Source organism: Hyperolius riggenbachi, chromosome 8 (genome assembly GCF_040937935.1).
Source record: "Hyperolius riggenbachi isolate aHypRig1 chromosome 8, aHypRig1.pri, whole genome shotgun sequence".
Classification (NCBI taxonomy): domain Eukaryota; kingdom Metazoa; phylum Chordata; class Amphibia; order Anura; family Hyperoliidae; genus Hyperolius; species Hyperolius riggenbachi.
Genome location: NC_090653.1, coordinates 63,085,457 through 63,101,936, shown reverse-complemented (window position 1 = coordinate 63,101,936; position 16,480 = coordinate 63,085,457). Strand labels below are relative to the sequence as shown.

Sequence of the window (16,480 nt, the reverse complement as noted above, 5' to 3'; positions counted from 1 at the left end):
AGCAATCATGTTGGAGGACACCCTACATAAGGAGACACGAGAGTGAATGTTGGCGATTGCCTTGGGGAACACCCTGCATGAGGAGACAAATGAACCGATGTTGGCAATTGCCTTGGGGAACACCCTGCATGAGTAGACAAGTGAGCGGATGTTGGCAATTGCCTTGAGGAACACCGTGCATGAGGAGACAAGTTAGCGGATGTTGGCAATTGCCTTGGGGGACACCCTGCATGAGGAGACAAGTGAGCAGATGTTGGCAATTGCCTTGGGGAACACCCTGCATGAGGAGACAAGTTAGCGGATGTTGGCAATTGCCTTGAGGAACACCCTGCATGAGGCGACAAGTGAGCGGATGTTGGCAATTGCCTTTGGGAACACCCTACACGAGGAGTCAAGTGAGTGGCAGCTGACAATGATCTTGGAAGAGACCCTTCATGGGGCAAAAAGTTAGTGGCTTTTGCCAATCACCTTGGGGGACACCCCTGCATGAGTAGACAAGTGAGCGGATGTTGGCAATTGCCTTGAGGAACACCGTGCATGAGGAGACAAGTGAACAGATGTTGGCAATTGCCTTGGGGGACACCCTGCATGAGGAGACAAGTGAGCAGATGTTGGCAATTGCCTTGGGGAACACCCTGCATGAGGAGACAAGTTAGCAGATGTTGGCAATTGCCTTGGGGAACACCCTGCATGAGGAGACAAGTGAGCGGATGTTGGCAATTGCCTTGGGGAACACCCTGCATGAGGAGACAAGTGAACAGATGTTGGCAATTGCCTTGGGGAACACCCTGCATGAGTAGACAAGTGAGCGGATGTTGGCAATTGCCTTGAGGAACACCGTGCATGAGGAGACAAGTGAACAGATGTTGGCAATTGCCTTGGGGGACACCCTGCATGAGGAGACAAGTGAGCGGATGTTGGCAATTGCCTTGGGGAACACCCTGCATGAGGAGACAAGTTAGCGGATGTTGGCAATTGCCTTGAGGAACAACCTGCATGAGGCGACAAGTGAGCGGATGTTGGCAATTGCCTTGGGGAACACCCTACAGGAGGAGTCAAGTGAGTGGCAGCTGACAATGATCTTGGGAGAGACCCTTCATGGGGCAAAAAGTTAGTGGCTTTTGCCAATCACCTTGGGGGACACCCCTGCAAGAGGAGAAAAGTGAGCACTTGCTGGCAATGGCCTTAGGGGACACCCTACATTTGAGAAAAAAGTGAGTGGTTGTTGGCAATGTCCTTTGGAACACCCTACAAAGAAAGGGGAACAAGTTAGTGGCTGTCACCAATGGCCTTGTGAGAAACCCTGCATGAGGAGACAAGTGAGTGGATGTTGGCAATGACCTTGGGGGTCACCCTACATGGAGGGCAATTGAGTGGTATTAACTTTGTGGGGGAGGGGCATCAGAAAACTGTGATGCAACCTGTTTTGTGTATCTGTGTGCCTCCCCAACACACACACACACACCTCACCCCTAATGTTTAAGAGGGGGAGGGGTGTATGTCATTTGCTGCAAATGAGAGGGGAGTGTGCAGTGCAAGGGAGAGGCCTCCAGTCCTTGGACTCCCACCCAACCAGTAGCAGGGGGGAACTGCACCCTTAGTAGTATGGAAGGTGTGGCCTGTGCCTTGGGCGCCATACAGTAGATTTAACACTGCTACAGAAAATGTTAACAGTAGTCAGCAGATATTTGTAGGACTTTTTTTTAAAGTATGAATTGCTAATGTTACTTCTACGCAATGCCCAAGCCAATGACACATCTTGGACTCTTCCTTTAAAAGCAGAGATGGGCACAGATGTTCAGTGTATGCTTTTAACACGTAGGCAGCGGGATACCTCTCTAGCTGATGTGCTAAAATCACTATTGCGGTCCGCAGGCTCTCCCTTCCTCCACCTTCCACCTGTGACAAGTCACCCATATTATATGAGCTCTGTGCAGGGACAGAACAGCAGAGCCCAGCACCTGCCCTTGACGTGAAGGAAACCTCTGGAGATGGAGGAGAGAAGTGACATTGCTGTCTAGGAATAGCATTAGCGGCTTGTTTCATCCTGACAAGTCATTTTCCCCCCCTTTTTTTAACCCTGACTGGTGAACCTTTGAGATAAGAACATGTCGCTGGAATGTAGTTCCCTCGATGAAAGACTCCGATCTGTGACATGTGGGTGGAGGAAGCAATCTAGCTGACTGCTTGCACTTCTTCACCTGAGCTGCAAGTGCCGGGCGTCTTAATTAACTCATTACGCAAGGCAAAATGACGCAGGTTAAAGAAAAAAAAATATAAAGGACAAGCTTCCGGGGAAAATTAACGAAGGCGACATCAAGCTGACAGGCTCATTCCTGAAGCTCTTCTGGAGATGCTCCAAAACCTTCGTCCTTGCTGCCTCTTCTGTTTTTTTTCAATCACTGTCACTACGTCACGGGTCCTCACCGCTCTCACCGCAGAGATCTATTACTGGGTGTGAGTGAAGGTTGGAACGGAACCATAGCGGACACCAGAATGTCATCTCTGGCAGGAAAGCTTTTAGCGTTTAGCTCCAGGTCTCGTTATCACAGCTCTGATGGGAGGCTTGCCGACTCACACTGAGACTCCGAGTGCCTTCAATAAAAACCCCGCGTGCCGCTCCGTAGCCATCAATCAAAACCCTGTACTGACAGAAGGATGAAGGCTGCCATTGCCAGCATCCTTTAAAGAGGACCTCGGGGATACAAAAGTAAAGGCATCACTACATAGCCCAGCCACTGATAGTAGCTAGTCATACTAAACAAAATCGATAAAAGAACCAGCCAAAAGAAATAAACAATGAAAAGGAAAAAACCTTGTTTGGAGTGGTGCTTACCTCCGGACGGCCATGTAGGCTTCATATAAGCAGAAAATGGCAGACTTTTGTATTTTCTGCTTGTTTCAAGCCTATGTGGGTCCTCAGGAGGTAAACAACCTCAAAACATGGTTTCATATTTTATGTTTTTTGGGGGGTGCCTAAGGCTGATTTGAGGTTCCAATTTCTTCAGGCTTTAGGCCATGATCACAAACAGCAAATCAGAGTCTTTCAAATGTGGCACCTGATGATCAAACTGATCACATGCCTTGCCAATTCTTCTACGCACAGATTGCCACCTTCTACAAATACAATGTGGGTGAAAGAGGCGCCCTGGTGTGTATAAAATTATTTAAAAACAAATAAAAAACGAAAGAAAGGGAGGTAGCTTTACTCAAATAACAAAATCTTTGTAACAAAAATATTTTAGTTATTTAGCACAGGCAACACGTTTCATGGGTCTAAGCCCGCTTCCTTAGTGCCAGATGAAAAAACCTCATTAGCATAAGGAGCCTCTAACCTGCTTATGAGGCTTTTCCATTTGGCACTGTTATTGGCCTGAGGAAGCGGGCTTAGACCCGTGAAACATGTTGCATGTGCTTAAAGGACTTACTTAAGCCCAAAAACTTAAAAAAAGTGAAGTACCTTAATCACGTTTAAATGCACGGAGGAAGCCATCCGCACCCTCCGTGCAGTTCCGCCGACAGACGGGGTCGGGCTACTGTGCGTGGATCGGGGGGGAGGTCCTAGAGCTGCGCAGCCGCACTCACGTGTATGCAGACTGCGCAGCCGCTGCCAGCTCCGGCGGCCATATTAGGAGAGGAAGGCGATCCCGACCCCGTCTGTGGGGTCGTGAGCGGCACGGGGGGCTATTACACTGCGGGGACCCGGCGGAACTGCACAGAGGGCGCGGATGCCGTCCTCCGCGCATTTAAACGTGATTAAGGTACTTCACTTTTTTAAAGTTTTTGGGCTCCTAAGTCCTTTAATAATAAAAATGTTTTGTTGTTACAACGATTTTGTTATTTGAGGTAATCTACCTCCCTTTCTTTCATTTTTATTTGTTTTTAAATAATTTTATACACACCAGAATGCCTCTTTCACCCATATTATGCTTATATACCTCCTGACATATCCTGTTGGAGGGGTTCAGGCAGACTGCATGTGGTTCACACCACAGGGGACAACTGTCTATTTTCCTTAGAGAGCGGCCGCCACCAGGTCTGGCTGGACCTCCCCAAGTCCCCGGATCTATTCTGGGAGTGCGCCAGATGTCCCCCAGGCAGTTGTGGTGCCTCAATGGTGGGCATGCTGGGAGCTGTGGTGCATCACTCGGGGGTATGATGGGTGCTGTGATGCCTTTATGGGGCATGCAGAGAACTGTGGTTCTTCTATGGGGGCTTGCTGTGATTTGTGGTGCCTCAAAGGGAGGCCCGTGGGAGCATGGGAGGGGGTTCACTAGAAGGTCAGAGAATGCTATGGTGGGACTGCCAGATAGACTGTCAACAGTCCCGCCCACCAAGCAGAAAGCCAGGCCAGCCAGCACAGAGCCAAGTAACTAAATAGTTATGTTTAAGTGACAATGCCTATTTATGTGATATGCTGCATATTTTTTTTTTGTATGAATGGGGAGGGGGTTCATCCAACATTTTACTGGGCAGGCCTACTTAGACCGATAAGTTCATGTCAATTTGGCTCCACCCATGACCACACCCACATTCTGGTGCATGGCCACACCCACTTTCTGGAGTGCCCAAAAGTGCCCCAAATCTCTTAGCAACACCCCTGTATGTCACTTCAGTGCCTCTTTAAATAAATCCATTTGTGAGGTACTTGGTGAGTAAAGGCTTTCAAAAAGGGGTATATACCAATGAAATGTTGAGAAAAAACAACACTACATGATATAGTGGTCTCTGGCCACCCTCAGCGACTCACGATTGGACCTCTGGCTCTTGTATTGTATTCCCTGCTCGATGCAGAACTTGGTGGAATAAGACCAGGGCCGCTTCTCCAGCGGGGTCAGCCTCAGGCCATTAATTATAAGAAAATAACAAACGAACAACAACTGTTTGCCCGTGTTTACACGCACACGCCGGCTTCCGTTACATACTCGCTGACAGGAAAGCTGTTCTCTAATTAGATTTTTTTTTTCCTTTAGACAGTGGAGCTGCCTAGTCATGTGAAGAAATGAGGAAATAGATCTATTCTCCCAGGGATTATCAGTGCAGCGTTCTATGCTCTCGATCACACAAGGCGAGGCGGAATTGGTTAGGGACGACGCGCTGCAGGCACTGACGATGGTGGTCATCTCGTAGTCGGGGGCAACCGGTGCTCTGGCCTAAAGCAATCGGAAAGCTGAAAGCAAGCTCATGTCCACAGCATGGAGATGCCAATAAGCAGAGGGGACCGGAGCGGGAATCACTGTGGAAATCGAGTTAGGGACATCAAACATCTGTCAGCCGGGAGTTGGTTTTATTCGGAAGGCTCAGCGATTAATCCCATTTTGTACTGTTTGTCAGCAGTGAATGAGATACTACAGTTTATTTACAAAGGCTTTCCATAGACACGGCGCCGGATGCCAGACAAAGTTCCTTCGCTGTCCCGTCTATCAGATCGAAGATCGCCTTGTCAACAGTAATGGATTTCCATACAAACAATAACATGTTCTCTGATGGGATGGTGCCAAAGCAAATGAAAGGCCAAAGTGGAGCCACAAATCCACATAACATGACTGACTGTCGCTAAAAATGATATCCCATGATTATTTCCCGTAACGGTTTAGACACATCTCTTGTATAGACCTGCTGCTTGGCTTCCCGCTGAGCATAAGCCGCTTGGTCTGCACCATGGGGGTGATTGAGCAAAGTGCTCCGTATACGCAGTTAGGCACCCAGTATAAAAAGTGAGAACTCTTTACTGAAGAAAACATGCAAAGCTAAATCATACACCACCATCTGGTAATGCAACTTACTTATAACAGAGGGGAACATACAGGAAATAACAATGCTATAGAGATCATCATCACATTTTACAGACAGTGACATCTTGTGGTAAAACAACCACAAGATGTCACTGTCTGTAAAAACTGCAGTTTAGGTAGAAAGGGGAAAAGGGGTGTGTGTGTGTGTGTGTGTGTGGGGGGGGGGGGGGGGGGGGGTAGACACAAGTAGAAGGCTCCCTGTTTCAAGATGCTGATCATTTTAGTTTATGAAAATTTACCTTGTTTACAGAAGTTTCTTGAATTACCATACAGTAAAAATAAACCAATGAGATAATCAGCTGTTTGTATGGATCTAAATTTTTAATAGGACCTTTCTAGAATCCAATATTCTTATTTTGCAGTGATGTGTCAGCTTGTTAATTGCACAGAGCCACAAAAATCCAGCATGCATACTGCCTGTTCCTCACCAGTGCATGGTATGGATTCATATGGCTCTGTGTGGTAGGACTTGAAACACCCATTTACAGATTGCCCAGCAAGCTCATGGTGAATCAGAACTCATAGGAGTGTATAAGGGGCTAAACTGTGGCTCTGTGCAATTCAGTTGTTTTTCACCTTATGCATCTGAGCAATTTTCACCTCCCATTCATTCGCCAATAACTTTATCACTACTTATCACAATGAATTGATCTATATCTTGTTTTTTCCACCACTAATAAGGCTTTCTTTGGGTGGTACATTTTGCTAAGAATTATTTTTTTCTAAATGCATTTTAACGGGAATATTAAAGGACTCCCGAGGCCAAAATGAAGAAAATGACACTATACCTTTTCATTAGCAGAATCCACAGAGGATGACCTGCGCGTCCCCTGCTCCGTTCCGCCGTCAATGCAGGCCTTTCCGTTCCCCCAGGGCATGGCCCGACCCCACCGAATATGTCGCATCGATTCCACCTCTAAGATGGCCGCCGCCTTGATCCGCGGCTGAGCAGTACGCTTTGCCGCAAGTGCGACTGCGCTGCCTTTAGCCCACCTCCCACCGCGTAGTGGGTCCCGGCATGCTCCCCAAGTGTACGTCGGGAGCGCTCACATCACTGCGCAGTCGCACTCGTGACAAAGCGTACTGCGCAGGCGGATCAAGGTTGGCGGCCATCTTAGAGGTGGAATCGATGCGACCCGTTTGGTGGGGTTGGGCTATGCCCTGGGGGAACGGAAAGGCCTGCATTGACGGCGGAACGGAGCGGGGGACGTGCAGGACGTCCTCCTTGGATTCTGCTAATAAAAAGGTATAGTGTAATTTTCTTCATTTTGGCCTCAGAAGTCCAAAAATGAAAAAAAAAACATTATTTCCCAGTTTTCCGCTATTATAGCTTTAAAATAATATATGCTACCATAATTAAAACCCAAATTTGTCCTAGTTATTACACCATTTAAATTATGTCCCTATAACAATGTATGGCGCCAATACTTTACTTGGAAATAAAGGTGCATTTTTTTCAGTTTTGCGTCCATCACTATTTACAAGCTTATAATTTGAAACATAATAGCATAATCCCCTCTTCACATGCATATTAAAAAAGTTCAGACTCTTAGGTAACTATTTATGTTTTACTTTTTTGTGTTTTTATTGTAATTTTTTAAAATATTTATTTGGGGAGTGTGGGGGGTAAACAGTTAATTTTAAATGTAATCAATTGTATTTATTAAAAAAAAAATGTATGTAGATGTAGTTTTGCTATTTGGTCACAAGATGGCCACAGTCCGAAAACATTTTTTAGTCCTGTAAGCAAGCTCTCTCGCTTATAGGAAGTGAAGGGAGGACAGGGAACTTTTTTTTGCTTTAGAAAGATTGGGGCTTCTGAAAGAAACCCGTCAGGCTTTCTAATGGGGCCTTAGATCAATGAATGGGAACTGTTTTCCCATTAATTGATCTCTGGGCTAACAAGCGGCGGCACAGGGGCAGGAGCACACAGCCACGTGCAACACAGCAGCAGCAGCCTTTTGGACGTAATAGCAACGTCCAAAAGGTCAAAGTAGTTAACAAGCTGACACATCATTACATTCCAACATGTCTGGAGGTGTATTTGGCTTTCAGCGACAACAAAGGGATGATTGGCATTTAAGCAGCAATGCACTGTGGGAGACATCATATGCGCACTCCAACCTTAATAATTGCAAATACCTTCTGTTTTAAATGTCAGCTTTTTAGTAAGAGGGCTTTTTGGTCCTTTCTCCTTATCACCATGAGCTTGCGGGGCATTGGGCAATCTATACTCTTATTTTGGTGATATAACCAAGGTTTGAATATTTAAAGAACACCTAAAGTGAAAGCGCTATAGAGGCTGCCGTATTTATTTCCTTTTAAGCAAATACCAGTTGCCTGGCAGTCCTGCTGATCCCTTGGGCTGCAGTAGTGCCTGAATCGCACACCCGAAACAAGCTTGCAGCTAATCCATTCAGACTTCACTCAGAAACATCCAATCTGCAAGCTTGTTTAGGGTCTATGGCTAAAAGTATTAGACCTCTCATGTGTGGAACTCCAGGCCTGGAGGGCCAGATTCATGCCAGTGTTTAGGATGAACTGAGAAAGAGAGATGGACCACACCTTTCCTGATTCAGACCCATCAATTCATTTGAGCTGTACCAAAAATGTGTGAGGATCTCGGCCCTCGTAGGACCAGTTTGACATACCTGTATTAGAGGCAGAGGATCAGCAGGACGGCCAGGAAATTTACATTGTTTAACCACTTGAGCACTGCGGTGTTAAACCCCCCTAGTGACTAGGCCATTTTTACTAATTGGGCCACTGCAGCTTTAAAGCCTAGCTGCAGAGCCGCACAACTCAGCACACAAGTGATTTCTTCCCCCTTTTCTCCCCACCAACAGCGCTCTCTGCTGGTGGGGTCTGATCGCTCCCTAGTTGTTTATTTTTTAAAAATATTTATTTTATTCATTTTTTATTAAATGTTACAATTTTTCAATGTATTTTATACTCCCCCCTCCCTCCCTCCTCCCGACAGCCAATCAGCATGATTGGTTGTCATAGGCTTCAGCGTATAACCAGAGCAGGGACAAGGTCCTCCAGGACCCAAGGCTGAGACACCAAAGTGCTCCCCTCCATCCCTCCCACCCCAGCTGTCACACACTGATTGCTATTAGACTAAGAGGGCCACAGGGCCCACAACCTCCCCAACACCATAATCTCTAGTTATCTGACTTGCAGTCACTGCTATGTATCCCCTTTTCTTATTTCTTTCTGCTTCATACACAATTAGGAATGACAACTGAATGAATTGTTCGCCCCCTCCTACACTGCGCCCTGAGGCTGGAGCCTCTCCAGCCTATGCCTCGGCCCGGCCCTGCGTATAACAGCCAATCACTTCCCAGCCTCTGGAGGGGACAGCTGTATCACACGGCTGTCCCCATTACAGCGCTGCCTTAGATCGCAGCGATGTACAGGGTTATTAGAGGGCGGTTTTGCCATGTAACAGCCTCCAAGCGGCGATCGTCACTGGGAGACAGAAGGCAGAGCGGAGCCCCGTAGAGAGCCGTTCACGCCAATCGGCATGGAGCGGTCCTGGGGCTGCCGCCGTGTTCACGCCAATCGGCTTGGAGTGGTCAGCAAACGGTTAAAAGGAAATAAACATGGAAGCCTCCATATCCCTCTCCTTTCAGGTGTACTTTGACTGTCTGTTAGTTGGGTAAAAGACGGGGGGTCTACTTTGCTTTATTCTTTAAATGTACATAGATGTGAACATACTGTGCGTTCAAGGTACCTGCTGGATGAATGGGCGGTGTGTGCAGGGTATTGTACTTTAACTTTCTCTCTGATATTTGCTGCTGCCTTTGTTTTTATTTATTTAACTCCCATACAGAGCAATGGTGATCTATTGCATGTCTTATTGAATATCTTTATTTCTTCCTTGCAGTCCGTTTTAAGACCTCTAATTGGTTATCAGGGAGAATTGCAATGCAATTTAGAAACCACTGCAAGTGACAGGCAGCCTGGGCCTTGGGCCAATCAGAGTGCGGCGATCACGCCCTTTGAAGTGATTGGACCAAAATGGGCTCAGGGCGGGAGCCGGGAGGAGAGGAGCGCTGCTTTTGTGCAGCAAGGAGGCTTAAGTTACTAGCGTTCCTGTGATTATGTGCGCTACGTGGCTAAAAGAGCTCAGCCCATTACATATCCTCTGCCTCTAATGCTTTCAGCCATGAATAAGCATGCAGCAGATCAGGTGTTTCTGACAATTTTGACAGATATGACAAGATTAGCTGCATGCTTGTTTCTGGCGTGATTCAGACAGACACTTCTTCAGCCAAATAGACCAGCAGGGCTGCCAGGCAACTGGTATTGCTTAACCACTTTGTCCTCCTTGACATAGAACTACGTCAAGGAGGACATGTGCGCTCCCGCGGCCAATCGCGCGCGTGCACGCGTGCTCCCGGTCCATGGATCGATAGCCCAGGAATCAATGAATCGGGCCATGGTGCCCGATCACTGATTCCTCTCCCCCGCAGAAAAAGCAACAGCTTCTCTCGGAAGCTTCGCTTTTTCTGGCTCCTATGTCCCTCTAAGCGTACACTGTACGCTTAGAGTGACGTCATGTAAAGAAACTCATCTTGCCATCTTGTGGCCAAAAAGTAAAACTACATCTAAATGTAAAATAAAATAAAAATAAACATATGTTTACCCCAAACAAATACTATTTACATCCCACCCTCCCAAAAATACCCACATAAAATGTTTAATAATAAAAAAAAACACATTACAATAAAAAAAACACATAAATATTTACCTAAGGGTTTAAACTTTTTAAATATCTATGTAAAGATGAAATATTTCTATTTTTTTTTTATAAGCTTGTAAATAGTGATGGTATCAAAACAGAAAAATGCTCTTTTATTTCCAAATAAAATATTGTCGCCATACATTGTGATAGGGACATAACTTAAATGGTGTAATAACCGGGACATATGGGCAAATACAATACATGGGTTTTAATTATGGAGGCATGTATTATTTTAAAACTATAATGGCTGAAAACTGAGAAATAATGAATTTTTTCATTTTTTTTCTTATTCTTCCTGTTAAAAAGCATTTACAGTAATGCGGCTCTTAGCAAGATGTACTCCCCAAAGAAAGCCTAATTGGTGGTGGAAAAAATGAGATATAGATCAGTTTATTGTGATAAGTAGTGATAAAGTTAAAGGCTAATGAATGGGAGGTGAACATTGCTCGGATGCATAAAGTGAAAAAGAACGAGGGCTGAAGTGGTTAAAAGGAAATAAATATGGCAGCCTCCATATACCTCTCACTAAAGTTCTCCTTTAACTCTTTCAGACAGAGAAAGAAAAAAAGGAACACAGCATAGTTATTTGTGTGATTGGCACTGTAAATACACATGTCTATCTCATTATGTCACATGTCACTTCGGGTATCCTTAAATTCTTCCTGTACTGGAAAACAACATGAGACTCTTTGCTGCTAATGTTCTATTTCTTAGCTGTACTACACATACAATTCATCATGTCATTATGTCATACGTTTATTTTCGCTTCAGGTTTGCTTTAGGGCCCTGATGCATTAAACTGCCACAAATCAGCAGAAATTGTCCTTTTCCAAGGCGCATGCCAATTGCAACAATATTTGCATCACTTAAAGTGAACCTCCGGACTAAAAATCTACTCAGTCAGCAGAACTGAAAAGGCTTGGTGTTTCTTTAACAGTCTCACAGCATCAGAACTTTGTTTTTCTTACCAAAGCATAATTTTTAGCTGCATTTTTTAGCTAAGCTCCACTCATCAAAGAAAACTGCCCAGGCTTTTTTTCCCTGATGCTGTGGTAAGCATGATGGGATTTCCTATGTTGTTATTCAGGTTGCCTAGCAACTGGGAGGAGTGATCAGCACGCAGGACAGTCGGAACTGTGTCTCATGCTCCCTGTCACCTCCTTTCAACCCACAAAATGGCTGACCTCATGAAATCAAACATTTGCCTGTTCTTTTAAAACTGGGAGGGTAAGAGATTATATTACCGATCTATTCTAATTAACATAACTAATGTAACTTAATGACAGTATGTTTGTTTAGGCTGAAGTTCCTCTTTAAGTAAGCTAGATTCTCACTGAGCATCTTTGCTCTTCAGCACTCAACTCATACCCCTTCAGTCAGCCCTGCATACATTGTAAACATTAGCTAGATCACTTCTAAGCCATCTTTTACTCTAAGCCCAATTTAAATTTCCCTTCATTTATTATCTCCTTCAATTATTATACAACCTTATTTTCTTGTCCTTTAAAGAGTTCTCACGATAAAAGAGTTCATTAGCCACATTTTTATACTGACCTGGTATGTTCTTATCTTAAATATTAATGAGACCATTTCTAAGTCTTATTTTTTTCTTTGCTACGGAAGTAAGCACAATTCATCTAACCTTCCGTTGTATGGGAGACCTCTCGTTGTGTTTATTAATTCAGACGCTCACTTTTGTGCCCTTTCCAAATCTCCAGATCTCTTGTTTTTCCCCTTGTAGCGGCATGTCCAAAACTACTCTGTATTCAAGAAGCGTAAATTACTATCCTCTTAAACCCAATCAAAGGCACGCTTTACTCCCGATGTGACATGACCTCAAGACATGATCTGACTGTAATTCTATTTACACAGAATCTTACATCCTGAACATGAATTGAGCATCAGCCATGGCTCTATTAGAACCATTATATTTATATTAGTGGCTGGATGGTGTAATGGTTAAGGGCTCTGCCTCTGACGTGGGAGACCAGGGTTCGAATCTTGGCTCTGCCTGTTCAGTAAGCCAGCACCTATTCAGTAGGAGACCTTTGGCAAGTCTCCCTAACACTGCTACTGCCTATAGAGCGCGTCCTAGTGGCTGCAGCTCTGGCGCTTTGAGTCCGCCAGGAGAAAAGCGCGATATAAATGTTCTGTGTTTGTTTGTTTGATTATATTTATAGACTTGAAGCACTATATGCACTACAGGGTCTAACCACTAGAGCTGATTACAATCCAAAATGTATTGCACTTTATGCTGGTATAGAAATATTCATCACCAGGAATGATCAAATACTGTTTCATAGCAGTGTATACAGACAAGGCAATATCTAGCCACAGGCCATCTAGGCAAAGGTATGAGGTGACCTCTAGTGTACAAGGTGCAGCACTGCAGGTGCAGTCTTAAAGTGAACTTGAACTCTTGCACAGGACAGAAGGAAAACATAGAGAAATGCCCCCTGTATGTATTTAGAGAGTTTAGCATGTTTAATTCCTCCTTATTTGTATCTAATCAAAAGTTGTAATTTATCTCTCCCCTGTGTCGCCTGACTGCCACGGCAGAGATGGCAGATAAACTAATTTGAAAGCACAGGATGTTATCAATATGTCTGCTACCAGAAATCAAAAAGTAGAAATAGTGAAGATTGACTGCAGGATTTGTATCAGCTGTAACAAAGAATTTTTTTTGTCTAAAGGTTATTATGCTGTCGCGTATCTTTTAGAGCAGAGAGGACATTCTGAGTTCAGGTCCGCTTGAATAAAAATTTGGTTACCAATTTTGCAGTGCCTCTGTGATTGCTTGCAGCCAGGAGGGGGCCCCCGGAGGACAACGGGAACTCAGGGGGCCTGAGGATGAGGGCCTTGCGCACATTACAGTGAGGGGGAAGATGCCCATGGCAGCTACAGCTGCATGTTTATATAACTCACTTACCACTTGTTGGTGGTATAGGAGATAAGTCAGTTAGATACCACACACTGAGACCTGGGTTCAATTCCCAGCCATGGTGAGTTGGCTTTTGACATGCTACAAATCCTTAAGCCTGCTACTTTTTCTCTCGGATTGATCATAATGGTACATGCTAGGCTGCCTTCAGTATGTAGTGTTGTTGGTGGTATAGCGGATAAGTCAGTTACCTACCACACACTGAGACCTGGGTTCAATTCCCAGCCTCGGTATGTAAGCTGGCTTTTGAAAAACTACAATTCCCTGGAAGATGATACGAAGATGGGAGGAGGAGAGAGAGAGAGAGAGAGAGAGATTTTTTTAAAAAAAAAATTCCGACGGAATCCGGAATTCCGCGGAATTTCATACAAATTCGGTGGAATTTTCATAGCGATGGAATTCAACACTGACGGAATCCGTGATTTCCGGCGGAACGGAATTTGCTGGTTCCGATCATCCCTACTGCCAAGTCAGCATCTAGTGCCAATTTATCATCCATCTGGTGCCCAGAGAACTTTATGTGTTTTTACTTGGATATTTCCTGTACTGGAGGCACAGTGGACTTTGCACCTGCAGCTCCTGACCTGCCAAGTCAGCATCTAGTGCCGATTTATCACTCTCTTCTTGCATGGTTGAAAGAATGTTTAACCCTATCTATCTCCTTGTTCCCTATCCTCTTGTACTTTCATAATAATCTCCCCACTGCAGCTGACCCTTTTGCATTGTAAAATATTTATTTTCCCTGATCTACAGTGGGTTGCAAAAGTATTTGCCCCCCTTGACGTTTTCCACATTTTGCCATATTACTGCCATATTACTGCCACAAACATGAATCAATTTTATTGGAATTCCACATGAAAGACCAACACAAAGTGGAGTACACATGAGAAGTGGAACTAAAATCATACATGATTCCAAACATTTTTTACAAATAAATAACTGCAAAGTGGTGTGTGCATAATTATTCGGCCCCCTTTGATCTGAGTGCAGTCAGTTGCCTATAGACATTGCCTGATGAGTGCTAATGACTAAATAGAGTGCACCTGTGTGTAATCTAATGTCAGTACAAATACATCTGCTCTGTGAGGGCCTCAGAGGTTGTCTAAGAGAATATTGGGAGCAACAACACCGTGAAGTCCAAAGAACACACAAGACAGGTCAGGGATCAAGTTATTGAGAAATTTAAAGCAAGCTTAGGCTACAAAAAGATTTCCAAAGCCTTGAATATCCCACGGAGCACTGTTCAAGCGATCATTCAGAAATGGAAGGAGTATGGCACAACTGTAAACCTACCAAGACAAAGCCATCCACCTAAACTCACAGACCGAACAAGGAGAGCGCTGATCAGAAATCCAGTCAAGAGGCTCATGGTGACTCTGGACAAGCTGCAGAGATCTACAGCTCATGTGGGAGACTCTGTCCATAGGACAACTATTAGTCATGCACTGCACAAAGTTGGCCTTTATGGAAGAGTGGCAAGAAGAAAGGCATTGTTAACAGAAAGCATAAGAAGTCCTGTTTGCAGTTTGCCACAAGCCATGTGGGGGACACAGCAACCATGTGGAAGAAGGTGCTCTGGTCAGATGAAACCAAAATGGAACTTTTTGGCCAAAATGCAAAACGCTATGTGTGGCGGAAAACTAACACTGCACATCACTCTGAACACACCATCCCCACTGTCAAATATGGTGGTGGCAGCATCATGCTCAGGGGTGCATCTCTTCAGCAGGGACAGGGAAGCTGGTCAGGGTTGATGGGAAGATGAATGGAGCCAAATACAGGGCAAACTTGGAAGAAAACCTCTTGGAGACTGCAAAAGACTTGAGACTGGGGCAGAGGTTCACCTTCCAGCAGGACAATGACCCTAAACATAAAGCCTGGGCAACAATGGAATGGTTTAAAACAAAACATATCTATGTGTTAGAATGGCCCAGTCAAAGTCCAGATCTAAATCCAATCGAGAATCTGTGGCAAGATCTGAAAACTGCTGTTCACAAACGCTGTCCATCTAATCTGACTGAGCTGGAGCTGTTTTGCAAAGAAGAATGGGCAAGGATTTCAGTCTCTCTTTTATGACATACCCTAAAAGACTGGCAGCTGTAATTGCAGCAAAAGGTGGTTCTACAAAGTATTGACTCGGGGGGCCGAATAATTATGCACACACCACTTTGCAGTTATTGATTTGTAAAAAAATGTTTGGAATCATGTATGATTTACGTTCCACTTCTCACGTGTACACCACTTTGTATTGGTCTTCCACGTGGAATTCCAATAAAATTGATGCATGTTTATGGCAGTAATGTGACAAAATGTGGAAAACTTCAAGGGGGCCGAATACTTTTGCAACCCACTGTATATTCTGCAATGTATTACAAGTGGCACTGGCAATAACTTTAGTTCTGACAGGTGATCTGTATGGAATGTTCATTACTGAGAGTTCTATTCACAGAGGGATATTCTGCTTGCTTGGCAGTTGGAAAAAGTCACTGTCAGGACGATGGTCATGACATCACACTGTGGGAGGGGTTTCATTACAATATCAGCCATACAGACCCCCCTGATGTTATATTTGAGAAAAGGTAAAGATTTCTTGTGGAACAGCGCCTATCAGCTGCTGATTGGGATGAAGTTCAATCCTGGGTTAAAGTTGCTCTTTAACCACTTGAGGACCTAGGGCTTTCTACCCCTTAAAGAGACTCTGAAGCGAGAATAAATCTCGCTTCAGAGCTCATAAATAGCAGGGGCACTTGTGCCCCTGCTAAAACGCCGCTATCCCGCGGCTAAACGGGGGTCCCTTCACCCCCAACCCACCCCCCGCAAAAGTGTGTCGTAGAAAGGTCGCAGAATTTCCCTTCCTGGAGGCAGGGCTAACGGCTGCAGCCCTGCCTCCAGTCGCGTCTGTCAGCGGCGCATCGCCGCCTCTCCCCCGCCCCTCTCAGTGAAGGAAGACTGAGAGGGGCGGGGGAGAGGCGGAGATACGCGCTGACGGCGGTT

At 45.0% G+C, this 16,480-nt stretch overlaps 1 protein-coding gene across 2 annotated transcripts in view; it reads right to left on the bottom strand.

Moving 5' to 3' along the window:
* The window catches only part of LRFN1 (leucine rich repeat and fibronectin type III domain containing 1), a 285,615-nt gene that overhangs the window by 120,255 nt on the left and 148,880 nt on the right, over nucleotides 1-16,480 (bottom strand). The window contains exon 1 of one of the 2 annotated variants that reach the window (XM_068250478.1): nucleotides 11,514-11,593. The exons of the other annotated variant lie outside the window; for it this stretch is intronic. The gene's annotated coding sequence lies outside the window, so the exon portion shown is untranslated. Of the gene's footprint in view, nucleotides 1-11,513; nucleotides 11,594-16,480 lie in introns of those variants that run through there. 2 annotated transcript variants of the gene reach the window in all.